Source organism: Schistocerca gregaria, chromosome 11 (genome assembly GCF_023897955.1).
Source record: "Schistocerca gregaria isolate iqSchGreg1 chromosome 11, iqSchGreg1.2, whole genome shotgun sequence".
Taxonomy (NCBI): Eukaryota; Metazoa; Arthropoda; class Insecta; order Orthoptera; family Acrididae; genus Schistocerca; species Schistocerca gregaria.
The window spans coordinates 76,621,201-76,634,437 of record NC_064930.1 but is presented as its reverse complement, the minus strand read 5'-3'; the positions used below and the strand labels follow the sequence as shown (position 1 = coordinate 76,634,437).

Genomic DNA, 13,237 nt, shown 5'->3' with positions numbered 1-13,237 from the left:
GAAACCAAGGTTACAAATTGTGTTCGCGACTGAGGGCTGTATTTGTCAAAGTTGTGGATTTCTACGTCTACATCCATACTCCGCAGTCCACTTGACGGTGTGTGGCGGAGGGTACCTTGAGTAGCTCTACCAGTTCTCCCTTCTATTCCAGTCACGTATTTTTCGTGGAAAGAAGGATTGTCGGTATGCTTCTGTGTGGGCTCTAATCTCTCTAATTTTATCCTCATAGTCTCTTCGCGAGATATACGTAGGAGGGAGCAATGGGCTGCTTGACTCCTTGGTGAAGGTATGTTCTCGAAACTTCAACGAAAGGCCGTACCGAGCTACTGAGCGTCTCTCCTGCAGAGTCTTCCACTGGACTTTATCTATCATCTCCGTAATGCCTTCGCGATTACTAAATGATCCTGTAACGAAGCGCGCTGCTCTCCGTTGGATCTCTCTCTCTCTCTCTCTCTCTCTCTCTCTCTCTCTCTCTCTCTCTCTCTCTCTCTCTTCTTCCCTCTCTCTTCCCTCTCTCTTCTATCGTATCTGGTACGGATCCCACACTGCTGAGCAGTATTAAATCTGTGGGCAAACAAGCGTCCTTTAAACTACTTCCTTCGTTTTCGGATTGCATTTCCTTAGGATTCTTCCAATGAATCTGTCTGGCATCTGCTTTACTGACGATCAACTTTATATGATCATTCCATTTTAAATGACTCCTAATGCGTACTCCCAGATAATTTATGGAATTAACTGCTTCCGGTTGCTGACCTGATACTTTGTCGCTAAATTAGAAGGATCTTCCTTTCTATGTATTCGCAGCACATTACACTTGTCTACATTGAGATTCAGTTGCCATTCCCTGCACCATGCGTCAATTCGCTGCAGATCCTCCTGCATTTCAGTACTTGTTAAAACATCTACATCTACATCACTACTCTGCAATTCACATTTAAGTGCTTGGCAGAGGGTTCATCGAACCACAATCATACTATCTCTCTACTATTCCACTCCCGAACAGCGAGCGGGAAAAACGAACACCTAAACCTTTCTGTCCGAGCTCTGATTTCTCTTGTTTTATTTTGATGATCATTCCTACCTGTGTAGGTTGGGCTCAACAAAATATTTTCGCATTCGGAAGAGAAAGTTGGTGACTGAAATTTCGTAAAAAGGTCTCGCCGCGACGTCTATGCTGTAATGACTTCCATCCCAACTCGTGTATCATATCTGCCACACTCTCTCCCCTATAACGTGATAATACAAAACGAGCTGCCCTTTTTTGCACCCTTTCGATGTCCTCCGTCAATCCCAGCTGGTAAGGATCCCACACCGCGCAGCAATATTCTAACAGAGGACGAACGAGTGTAGTGTAAGCTGTCTCTTTAGTGGACTTGCTGCATCTTCTAAGTGTCCTGCCAATGAAACGCAACCTTTGGCTCGCCTTCCCGACAATATTATCTATGTGGTCCTTACAACTGAAGTTGTTCGTAATTTTAACACCCAGGTACTTAGTTGAATTAACAGCCTTGAGAATTGTACTATTTATCGAGTAATCGAATTCCAACGGATTTCTTTTGGAACTCATGTGGATCATCTCACACTTTTCGTTATTTAGCGTCAACTGCCACCTGACACACCATATAGCAATCTTTTCTAAATCGCTTAGCAGCTGATACTGGTCTTCGGATGACAACCTCAAGATATACCACAGCATCATCCACAAAAAGCCTCAGTGAACTTCCGATCTTATGCACTACGTCATTATGTATATTGTGAATAGCAACGGCCCTACAACACTCCCCTGCGACACACCTGAAATCACCCTCACTTCGGAAGACTTCTCTCCTTTGAGAATGACATGTTGCGTTCTGTTATCTAGGAACTCTTCAATACAATCACACAATTGGTCTGATAGTCCATTGATGTTACATTGTTCATTAAACGACTGTGGGGAACTGTAGCGAACGCCTTGCGGAAGTCAAGAAACACATCTTAGAACCCGAGTCTACGGCCCTCTGAGTCTCGTGGACGAATAGCGCGAGCTGGGTTTCACACGACCGTCTCCAGAGTGTTTCCAGGAACTAGTCAGACATAACTATAAGTGGGGGCGGTTTGTCATTGAGTGAGGTTGGGGTCGCCGACTTTACTCGGCTGCACATATTTCGTCGCCTATTCTGTTGTGTGGAGGGGGGGGGGGGGGAGAGAGGGAGAGGGAGAGTGAGTGAGTGAGCGACCGACCGACCGACCGACAACCGGCAGTGGGACAGCTCCTACAGTTTTCGCGTGGTTTCACCGAGAGAGCTGCTTTGCCTTCTGGACATCGTGATCGTGAACGTTAGGGGAAGTGTCGGACGTGCGGTGTGACGACCTACGCGTGCTGTACGGCCGAACATTGACGGCTGTGATTGCCGGCCAGCGAGCGGCGTTTCGGCCGGCCGCGGGCCGTACGTCTTCGGGTAACAGCAGACCGCCGCCACGCAGCCGCCTAGTGTGTTACCGCGTGCCCGGCCGTGAGTGACTGCCGTGGGAAAGTGAACTCGTGGGCGGGGAGTAACGCCCGCGAGGTGATGTACTGTTGGCGGAAAGCGAGAGTGAAGCATTCACCGCCACACACCTCCTGCACTCGCGTCTCTACCGCGCGTGTCGCTCCCGACAGTGTGAGGACTTGGCACTGCCCGATTTTGTACACTCAGCTAATACTCACTATATAGCCCGTAGCATTGAGCAACTTTCACTCTAGTACGTACAAACATTGCAACGTGTCACCGAAAGTCTAGAACAGTCACCCATTTGGAGTTGCTGGTTGCCTATCTAACGACTTACAACACAAATGTAATGTATTTGCGAATACATAGAAAGAAGGATCCTTTATCGTATGATTATATGATAGCGGAACAAACACTGGTAGCAGTTACTTCTGTAAAATATCTGGGAGTATGCGTGCGGAACGATCTGAAGTGGAATGATCATATAAAATTAATTGTTGGTAAGGCGGGTACCAGGTTGAGATTCATTGGGAGAGTCCTTAGAAAATGTAGTCCATCAACAAAGGAGGTGGATTACAAAACATTCGTTCGACCTATCCTGGAGTATTGCTCGTCAGTGTGCGATCCGTACCAGATTGGGTTGACGGACGAGATAGAGAAGATCCAAAGAAGAGCGGCGCGTTTCGTCACAGGGTTATTTGGTAAGAGTGGTAGCGTTACGGAGATGTTTAGCAAACTCAAGTGGCAGACTCTGCAAGAGAGGCGCTCTGCATCGCGGTGTAGCTTGCTCGCCACGTTTCGAGAGGGTGCGTTTCTGGATGGGGTATCGAATATATTGCTTCCCCCTGGTTATACCTCCCGAGGAGATCACGAATGTAAAATTAGAGAGATTGGAGCGCGCACGGAGGCTTTCAGACAGTCGTTCTTCCCGCGAACCGTACGCGACTGGAGCAGGAAAGGGAGGTAATGACAGTGGCACGTAAAGTGCCCTCCGCCACACACCATCTGGTGGCTTGCGGAGTATAAATGTGGATGTAGCCCTAAATGTAAGCTAATGCAGGTGACCAGCAAGATAAAACCTGTAATGTTGGGGTACAGTATTGCAAATGTCCCGTTTCACACAGTCAAGTTTAAATATCTGGGCAAAGCGATAAGATGTGGAATGAGTGTGTGAAAACTCTGGTAGGAAAGGCGAATGGTCGACTTCGGTTTATCAGGAGAAGTTTAGGAGAGAGTGGTTCACCTGTAAAGGAGACCGCATATAGGACGCTGGTGCGAACTATTCTTCAGTAGTCTTGGAGAGTATGGGATCCGTACGAGGTGGGATTGAAGGAAGATATGAAACAATTCTGAGGCGGGCTGTTAGATTTGTTACCGGTCGGTTCGAACAGCATGTAAGTGTTAAGGAGGTGCTTCGGGAACTCAAATGGGGGAATGTCTGGAGTGAAGACGTCGTTCTTTTCGAGAAACACTATTGAGAAAATTTGCAGAACGGCCATTTGAAGGTCACTGGGGAACGCTCTGCTGCCGTGAACATATGTAGCGCGTAAAAACCGCGAAGATAGTAGAAATTACGGCGCATACAGTCGTTTTTTTCCTCGCTGTATTTGGAAAGGAAATGACTGTTACCAGTAGTACATCGTAGCCTCCTCCACGTGCCGTATAGTTGTTTGCGGGTATCTTTGTAGATGTAGCGAACTGTGTGTGTGTGTGTGTGTGTGTGTGTGTGTGTGTGTGTGCGTGTGTGTGTTTGTGCGTTTGTTTGTTTGTGCGTGTGCGTGTGTTTGTGCGTGTGTTTGTTTGTTTGTTTGTTTGTGCGTGTGCGTGTGTTTGTTTGTGCGTGTGCGTGTGTTTGTTTGTGCGTGTGCGTGTGTTTGTTTGTGCGTGTGCGTGTGTTTGTTTGTGCGTGTGCGTGTGTTTGTTTGTGCGTGTGCGTGTGTTTGTTTGTGCGTGTGCGTGTGTTTGTTTGTGCGTGTGTTTGTTTGTGCGTGTGCGTGTTTGTGCGTGTGCGTGTTTGTGCGTGTGCGTTTGTTTGTTTGTTTGTGCGTGTGTTTGTTTGTTTGTGCGTGTGTTTGTTTGTTTGTGCGTGTGTTTGTTTGTTTGTGCGTGTGTTTGTTTGTTTGTGCGTGTGTTTGTTTGTTTGTGCGTGTGTTTGTTTGTTTGTGCGTGTTTGTTTGTTTGTGCCTGTGCGTGTTTGTTTGTTTGTGCGTGTGCGTGTTTGTTTGTTTGTGCGTGTGCGTGTTTGTTTGTTTGTGCGTGTGCGTGTTTGTTTGTTTGTGCGTGTGCGTGTTTGTTTGTTTGTGCGTGTGCGTGTGTGCGTGTTTGTTTGTGCGTGTGCGTGTGCGTGTTTGTTTGTGCGTGTGCGTGTGCGTGTTTGTTTGTGCGTGCGCGCGTGTTTGTTTGTGCGTGCGCGCGTGTTTGTTTGTGCGTGCGCGCGTGTTTGTTTGTGCGTGCGCGCGTGTTTGTTTGTGCGTGCGCGCGTGTTTGTTTGTGTGTGTGCGCGTGTTTGTTTGTGCGCGTGTGTTTGTGGCAGATTGACGGGCAATCGACATCTGGCCTAAAAGTGTTTACTTCGGGAAAGGCAAATGGCGGCGGGCAGCAAGGTTGTATCAGTGACGTATCCCCGCTGACAACAATCACAGCATTCAATATTTGTAACTGTGTTTCGCCGTTTGTCTGAGGCAGGGTTGATCCAGGAAGCAGGAAAGCATGATGCCTGAAATGTTCAGACACCAGACTTTGAGGAAAATATGAGTAACATTGTGGAAGGCGACCGCTGTGTCAGTAGAGGGTAAGCCAGACTACGGTGTGTGGTATTGTCCGCGAGAGCTGTTACTAACCTTATAACTTAAGAGTGTGTGCAGAGTGTGCTAGCGACAGAGTTCGCACATCGGGAGCAGTTTCGTCACTGGTTTCTTCACCAGGGCACCAGTACTCCGGGATTAGTCATCCATCCTACTCACACATTAGGTCACGTTAACGCTCAGTGGTATCTTCAACTTTTATAACACTCACCTGCATGGTAGGCAGAACCGCCACGGTATGGTGACGGCGAATCAGCAGCCTCGGTGGCGCTGGTAGGTGTGGGCCGGGTATCTGGCGACCGTGTTTTGGCGCCAGTCTTCCTTCCACGTCGCCTTTTTTGTCATCAGTCTACTGACTGGTTTGATGCGGCCCGCCACGAATTCCTTTCCTGCGCTAACCTCTTCATCTCAGAGTAGCACTTGCAACCTACGTCCTCAATTATTTGCTTGACGTATTCCAATCTCTGTCTTCCTCTACAGTTTTTGCCCTCTACAGCTCCCTCTAGTACCATGGAAGTCATTCCCTCATGTCTTAGCAGATGTCCTATCATCCTGTCCCTTCTCCTTATCAGTGTTTTCCACATATTCCTTTCCTCTCCGATTCTGCGTAGAACCTCCTCATTCCTTGCCTTATCAGTCCACCTAATTTTCAACATTCGTCTATAGCACCACATCTCAAATGCTTCGATTCTCTTCTGTTCCGGTTTTCCTACAGTCCATGTTTCACTACCATACAATGCTGTACTCCAGACGTACATCCTCAGAAATTTCTTCCTCAAATTAAGGCCGGTATTTGATATTAGTAGACTTCTCTTGGCCAGAAATGCCTTTTTTGCCATAGCGAGTCTGCTTTTGATGTCCTCCTTGCTCCGTCCGTCATTGGTTATTTTACTGCCTAGGTAGCAGAATTCCTTAACTTCATTGACTTCGTGACCATCAATCCTGATGTTAAGTTTCTCGCTGCTCTCATTTCTACTACTTCTCATTACCTTCGTCTTTCTCCGATTTACTCTCAAACCGTACTGTGTACTCATTAGATTGTTCATTCCGTTCAGCAGATCATTTAATTCTTCTTCACATTCACTCAGGATAGCAATGTCATCAGCGAATCGTATCGTTGATATCCTTTCACCTTGTATTTTAATTCCACTCCTGAACCTTTCTTTTATTTCCATCATTGGCTTCCTCGATGTACAGATTGAAGAGTAGGGGCGAAAGGCTACAGCCTTGTCTTACTCCCTTCTTAATACGAGCACTTCGTTCTTGATCGTCCACTGTTATTATTCCCTCTTGGTGGTTGTACATATTGTATATGACCCGTATTTCCCTATAGCTTACCCCTACTTTTTTCGGAATCTTTTCAGAACCTATTAGACTAGAACTATCGGCGTTTCTTGCAGGTGACTTTGCCTCCCCTGCTGGAAGAACTGCCATTGAACGCTATGTGGCTGCTACGTGATGGTGCTTCAGCCCGCTTCGCAGTTAACATCCGGACGCATCTCAGTTGTATGTTCCATGGTCGACCATCAAACAACCCGTGCGACTTCTGTTTACGGGGCACCTAAAAAAAATCACGTATGCAGAACCCATTCCAGCTGTGGAGACCCTGGAACAGAGTATTCATGCTGCCTTTCACACTCTACGGGTGCAGCCTGGCCGATGTGAACGTGAGAGACAGAACATGCTATGGCGCTCAAACGCCTGTGTTGAGACACACGGAAAGCACTATAGTATAACTGTGGCTGCATGCTACAGCGCGTATTAGACTGCAGACTCTGTAACGAAGTATGACCGAATAAACGGTATCTAGGCTGGGAACGATGCATTTCCGGACGTATGGTAGACCTTTTTCGTTCGGTATCCTGTCATAGATGAATCCCTAGCGTTTCTGCACGTTGCAAAAAAAAATTCCCCTGTAGATGCCATTCCACTTGAGAAGTGCCTTGACGCCTATTACACTACTTTCCGATCGCGGACTGATCTTGCAGCGAGTAAACAAAGCTTGGCTGTGGCCATTGTGACGCCAGCGGGCTGTGTGCAGAATGAGCTTCTTGAAAGGCACTCTAGCTGCGGTTTAATGCAGTCACCGGCGGTGTGGCGTGTGCGATACCGCCTATCTCAATGGCGGTCGTAAGGCACTGAGTGGTGTGTGTGTGTGTGTGTGTGTGTGTGTGTCGCCTTTTATAGTCCAGCCTGGGTTGTCTCTCTCTCTCTCTCTCTCTCTCTCTCTCTCTCTCTCTCTCTCGTCAGAACTTAAAGAGGGCCCTGAGGGTACAGGCGAGACAGCTTTCTCACGGTACGGCGCTGCAGGCAAACACGTCTCTCACACGTGTTCATTTGCACACAGGAGGGCAGCAAAAGGTTCTTGGTTTTAATGGCCACTGAACGTGATTGCCTTCTCGGCCCGACGGAAATTTCCTGCCCACCATATCCGACATTAAGGAAGATATTGTGATGCCGTTACCAGGAAACTATCCGACGTGCGGTATGAGTGAGTGCGCCTCTTTCGCAACCGTATAAAGTGCCCTGCACAGAAGAGGCTTCCTTGCTTGTTCCGCGAGACGTGGAACGGGAGCAATGCTTCAAATGAGTTTGTAGCCTATCACCCCCTTCTTACGGAATCTTTGCACTGAAGGACGATTAAAGGAAACAGTATTGATTAAAAACAGTCTTGGTTGCAGTTTTAGTTTTTTGTTTTTCAACGACGCGTTTCGCCTTATTGATTCATCTTCAGGTTATCATTTCTACACGGACGCGAGAGGCACCAAGATCTGCATAACGTGTTCCCGTTTGGGGTTTATCGAACCACAGTCATACTATCTCTCTACTATTCCACTCCCGAACAGCGAGCGGGAAAAACGAACACCTAAACCTTTCTGTTCGAGCTCTGATTTCTCTTGTTTTATTTTGATGATCATTCCTACCTATGTAGGTTGGGCTCAACAAAATATTTTCGCATTCGGAAGAGAAAGTTGGTTACTGAAATTTCGTAAAAAGGTCTCCCGGCGACGAAAAACGTCTTTGTTGTAATGACTTCCATCCCAACTCGTGTATCATATCTGCCACACTCTCTCCCCTATAACGTGATAATAGAAAACGAGCTGCCCTTTTTTTGCACCCTTTCGATGTCCTCCGTCAATCCCACCTGGTAAGGATCCCACACCGCGCTGCAATATTCTAACAGAGGACGAAAGAGTGTAGTGTAATATCCCTCTTTAGTGGACTTGTTGCACCTTCTAAGTGTCCTGCCAATGAAACGCAACATTTGGCTCGCCTTCCCCACAATATTATCTATGTGGTCTTTCCAACTGAAGTTGTTCGTAATTTTTACACCCAGGTACTTAGTTGAATTGACAGCCCTGAGGATTGTACTGTTTATGGAGTAATCGAATTCCAACGGATTTCTTTTGGAACTACTGTGGACCATCTCACACGTTTCGTTATTTAGCGTCAACTGCCACCTGACACACCGTACAGCAATCTTTTCTAAATCGCTTTCCAACTGATACTGGTCTTCGGATGACCTTACTGGACGCTAAAGTACAGCATCATCTGCGAACATAAGAGAAGTGCTCAGATAGGTAAGATAACCTAAAGATGCCTAAATAAGGCAAACGCGTCGTTGAAAAATGAAAAAACTAAAATTACAACCAACACTGTTTTTCAACCAATACTGTTAAGCACTGGTTTGCTGTATGCCACATATGGATTGGAAGAATTTCTATTAAATAAAACGAAAAAGAGAACTGGATAATAAGTTTCATGTGATTTACGTTTATGGTGACACGTTTTGTTGACAGATTACCGGTTTCGGTCTTTAATGACCATCATCAGATCTGTTTCATAAATACAAAGTCCTAATGTACTGCAGCCATAGTGGCATCGTCAAATGTAAAATGCGGAATCAGCACCAGCATTTAACATTTGCTGATGCCACTATGGCTGCAGTACATTAGGAGTTTGTATTTATGAAACAGACGTGATGATGGTAATTAAAGACCGAAACCGGTAATCTGTCAACAAAACGTTTGTCACCATAGACGTAAATTAAAGCGAACTTATCACATATACGGGTCACTGTTTTTTTTTCCGCTACGATGTCGCAGCTTGTGAGAACTGGATAAGTTCAGAGGCAACAGCAACAAATTTAGGTAGTTTCATCTTCCAACAGTAACACCCTGAAGATCCGAAGAAACTGGTACACGCGGGGAATATCGCACGCACAAGCGCCGCAACACGACGTGGCATGGGGCCGACTCAAATCTGCAGTACTGTCCATAGAATCGTAACAGTGCGAGGGGGTGGAGATCTCTCCTGAGCAGCGCGTTGCAAGACATCCCAGAAATGCTCAATGACGTTCATGTCTGGGGAGTTCGGTTGGCAGTGCAAGTGTTTAACCCCAGAAGAGCGTTCCAGCAGCCACTCTGTAGCAATTTTGGACGCGTGGGTTGTCGCATTGTCCTGCTGGAATTGCCCACGTCCGTCGGAATGCACGATGCACAGGAATGGATGCAGGTGATCAGACAGGATGCTTACGTACGTGTCACCTGTCACAGTCATACCTAGATGTATCAGGGGTCCCGTATCACTCCAACTGCACACACCCCACACCATTACACAGACTCCACAGACACCTGCTGACATCCAGAGTCGATGGATTCATGAGGTTCTGCCCATATCCGTACACGATCATCTGCTCGATACGGTTTGAAATGAGACTCGTCCGACCAGGCAAGGCGGTCGGTGTGGTCTCGCGGTTCTAGGCGCTAAGTCTGGAACCGCGCGAGCGCTGTGGTCGCAGGTTCGCATCCTGCCTCGGGCATGGATGTGTGTGATCTCCTTAGGTTAGTTAGGTTTAAGTAGTTCTAAGTTCTAGGGGACTGGTGACCTCAGTAGTTAAGTCCCATAGTGCTCAGAGCCATTTTTCGACCAGGCAGTTATCAACAGCCCAATGACGGTTTTGAGGGGCCCAGGCGAGGCGTAAAGCTTTGTGTCGTGCAGTCAACAAGGGTACACGAGTGCGCCTTCAGTTCGGAAAGCCCATATCGACGATGTTTCCTTGAATGGTCCACACGTTGACACTCATCGATGGCGCAGCATTGAAATCTGCAGCAATTTGCGGAAGAGTTGCACTTTGGACGATGCACTTCAGTCGTCGTCGGTTCCGTTCTCGTAAGATCTTTTTCCGGCCGCAGCGATGGGGGAGGTTTGATGTTTCGCCGGATTCCTTGTATTCGCGGTACACTGGTAAATGGTTGTACGGGAAAATCCCCACTTCATCGCTACCTCGGACATGCTGTGTCCCATCGCTCGTGCGTCGACTATACCACCACATTCAGACGCACTAAAATCTTGATAACCTGCCATTGTAGCAGCAGTAACCGATCTGTTAACTGCGTCAGACACTTGTTGTCTTACATGGGCGTTGCCGACCGCAGCGCCGTATTCTGCCTGTTCGACCATCAGTGGATTTGAATAAGCATCCCTACATCTACATCCACATGAGTACTCTGCAATTCACATTTAAGTGCTTGGCAGAGGGTTCTTCAAACCACAATCATACTATCTCCCTACCATTCCACTCCCGAACAGCGCGCGGGAAAAACGAACACCTAAACCTTTCTGTTCGAGCTCTGATTTCTCTTATTTTATTTTCATGATCATTCCTACCTATGTAGGTTGGGCCCATTTCGCATTCGGAAGAGAAAGTTGGTGACTGAAATTTCGTAAATAGATCTCGCCGCAACGAAACACGTCTATGCTGTAATGACTTCCATTTCAACTCGTGTATCATATCTGCCACACTCTCTCCCCTATAACGTGATAATACAAAACGAGCTGCCCTTTTTTGCACCCTTTCGATGTCCTCCGTCAATCCCACCTGGTAAGGATCCCACACCGCGCACCAATATTCTAACAGAGGACGAACGAGTATAGTGTAAGCTGTCTCTTTAGTGGACTTGTTTCATCTTCTAAGTGTCCTGCCAATGAAACACTAGGTAAGTCACATGTAGGAATATAATATGGCTTTGAAAAAAAAAAAGTTTTTCAAATATTGTTGCCCTTTGAGACACAAAGTCAAGATAGTACAAGAACATATTAATACCAAAATTGCACACTTAAATTGGTCACAACATAACACAAACATCAAACTTGGTAAAGATCTGATTAGCTGTAGAAAATTGTATACAAATCTTATGCCTAAGAAAAGAATAGTAACAAAATGATGGGGCTTGCACAACAGTTTTTACATTCTTTTATATTTGGTGCAAGTATGTCCCGTTTTCAACAATACAAAAAAACGTAATAAATGTTTGTCACCTCTTTGGGTGCATGGTTCAAGTTGCCCATTGCATGTAAAGATGATGTCTCAAAATTTAATGTTCAATAGTAAAGATAGAAGTATAAAACATTCACTCAGAGATGTGCAACTTTTCCAGGTGCTACCTGATAAGTGGTAGTTGCTATTTGACACAACCAGTAAAAATATCTTTGCTGGCAAAATGCTGTACGGAAAATGGGTAAGTAACTGTAATCAAAAAGGGAAATGTGCTTAATCGTGTTTATATGGTTCAATTCAGTGATGTTGGTTAATCCAAATAACCTTCTTGATCTGGGAAAGATAAGTCTATATGCATTAGGATGTGGGCGCTTCAGTGTAGTATTTAACTCCAAGGCACACTTCGTTATTAAAGGGATCTCTAGTAGGTGTTGATGGAATAATGTGGTTGAAATGGCTCGCGCTATAATTTTTACATAAATAAAATCGCACGTTCTTAATTTGTACCTCCTTTTATCTATAAATACAAGAGAGGAAAAGCAGAAATTCTACAGTCAGGAAGACAGTACCTAACAAACACCTAACGTATGTAAAAAATTTATGTAAAAATTATGGCGTTAACTGTCACGCGTCTCCTAGTAAGAGGCGAAAACAAAGTAAAAAGCGCAACGACCGTGCTAATTAGATACTACTATCGCAACAAGAAAAAAGCGCTAATTTATAACACGGAGGCTTACTTCCTGCAGAAAATAGGAGTAATCCGTCGAATTACCGACGTAGATTTGCAGTAGGATCCCAGATCGTACACTGTGTTCGAAGATGAGAAGTGAGTCGAAGAAAACGGTTTATTAACACACAGTTGAGTACTGCTTCAGAAAATTAACGGCAACCAGTTGTTTGTCTGCCCCGTGCAAGAGTTGTACGCCGATTGCTGCCACTAATCTAGATAATCTAGAGCGCCCTCGTTCGATTCTTTGCAGATGATGCTATCGTTCACCATCTTGCGGAGACGTCAGAACATCAAATCCAATTGCCAGCTGTTTTAGTCAGATTGTCGGTATGGTGCTGTAATGCTACCCTCCCATACGTCAACATTAAATTTCTCTTACTCTCTTCATTATTTTCAAAAGCTTCGAGAGGCCTAAGCTATAAAAAAGAAAAACTTTTCGCTTATCTTTATTTGCTCCACTTCTTGCGTCTAGGCGTACGTGCTTGCGGCTGAAAATTTAACGTTGGGGGTTCCTGATGCCTGAGGAACTGATCAAGATTTACCTGAATTTTGTTTGTCACATTATTGAATATCACACCGTCTTTACACTTTCCACATTCAAGAAAAAGAGTAATTAGTGTTGTTGGCAAACTTAGAAAAACGTCTACTTCGATCAAAGACATGCTCACCGCTCCCTACATTTTCCGTTACTCACAGTATTTCAAAGAAATTAGAAACCGACGGAGTTCACATACTTTCGTGAAAAAAGAAGAATCTTTACTAAACCACATAAATATTTTTTAAATCCAGGAATAAATTTAATAATTGGCGATACATTCTGCAATTAATATTATGAATTTTAAGTTTACCAGAGTTTCTGATTTCAAATATTTGTAAAACAAGAATAATTTTTAACCACCAATACATGTCGATTATAACAAATTAATTTCTATTTATGCATTTTAGCCTGTAATAT

General features: G+C 45.4%; 1 protein-coding gene across 4 annotated transcripts in view; it reads left to right on the top strand.

Moving 5' to 3' along the window:
- The window catches only part of LOC126295342 (uncharacterized), a 673,108-nt gene that overhangs the window by 91,032 nt on the left and 568,839 nt on the right, over positions 1–13,237 (top strand). The window lies entirely within an intron of this gene.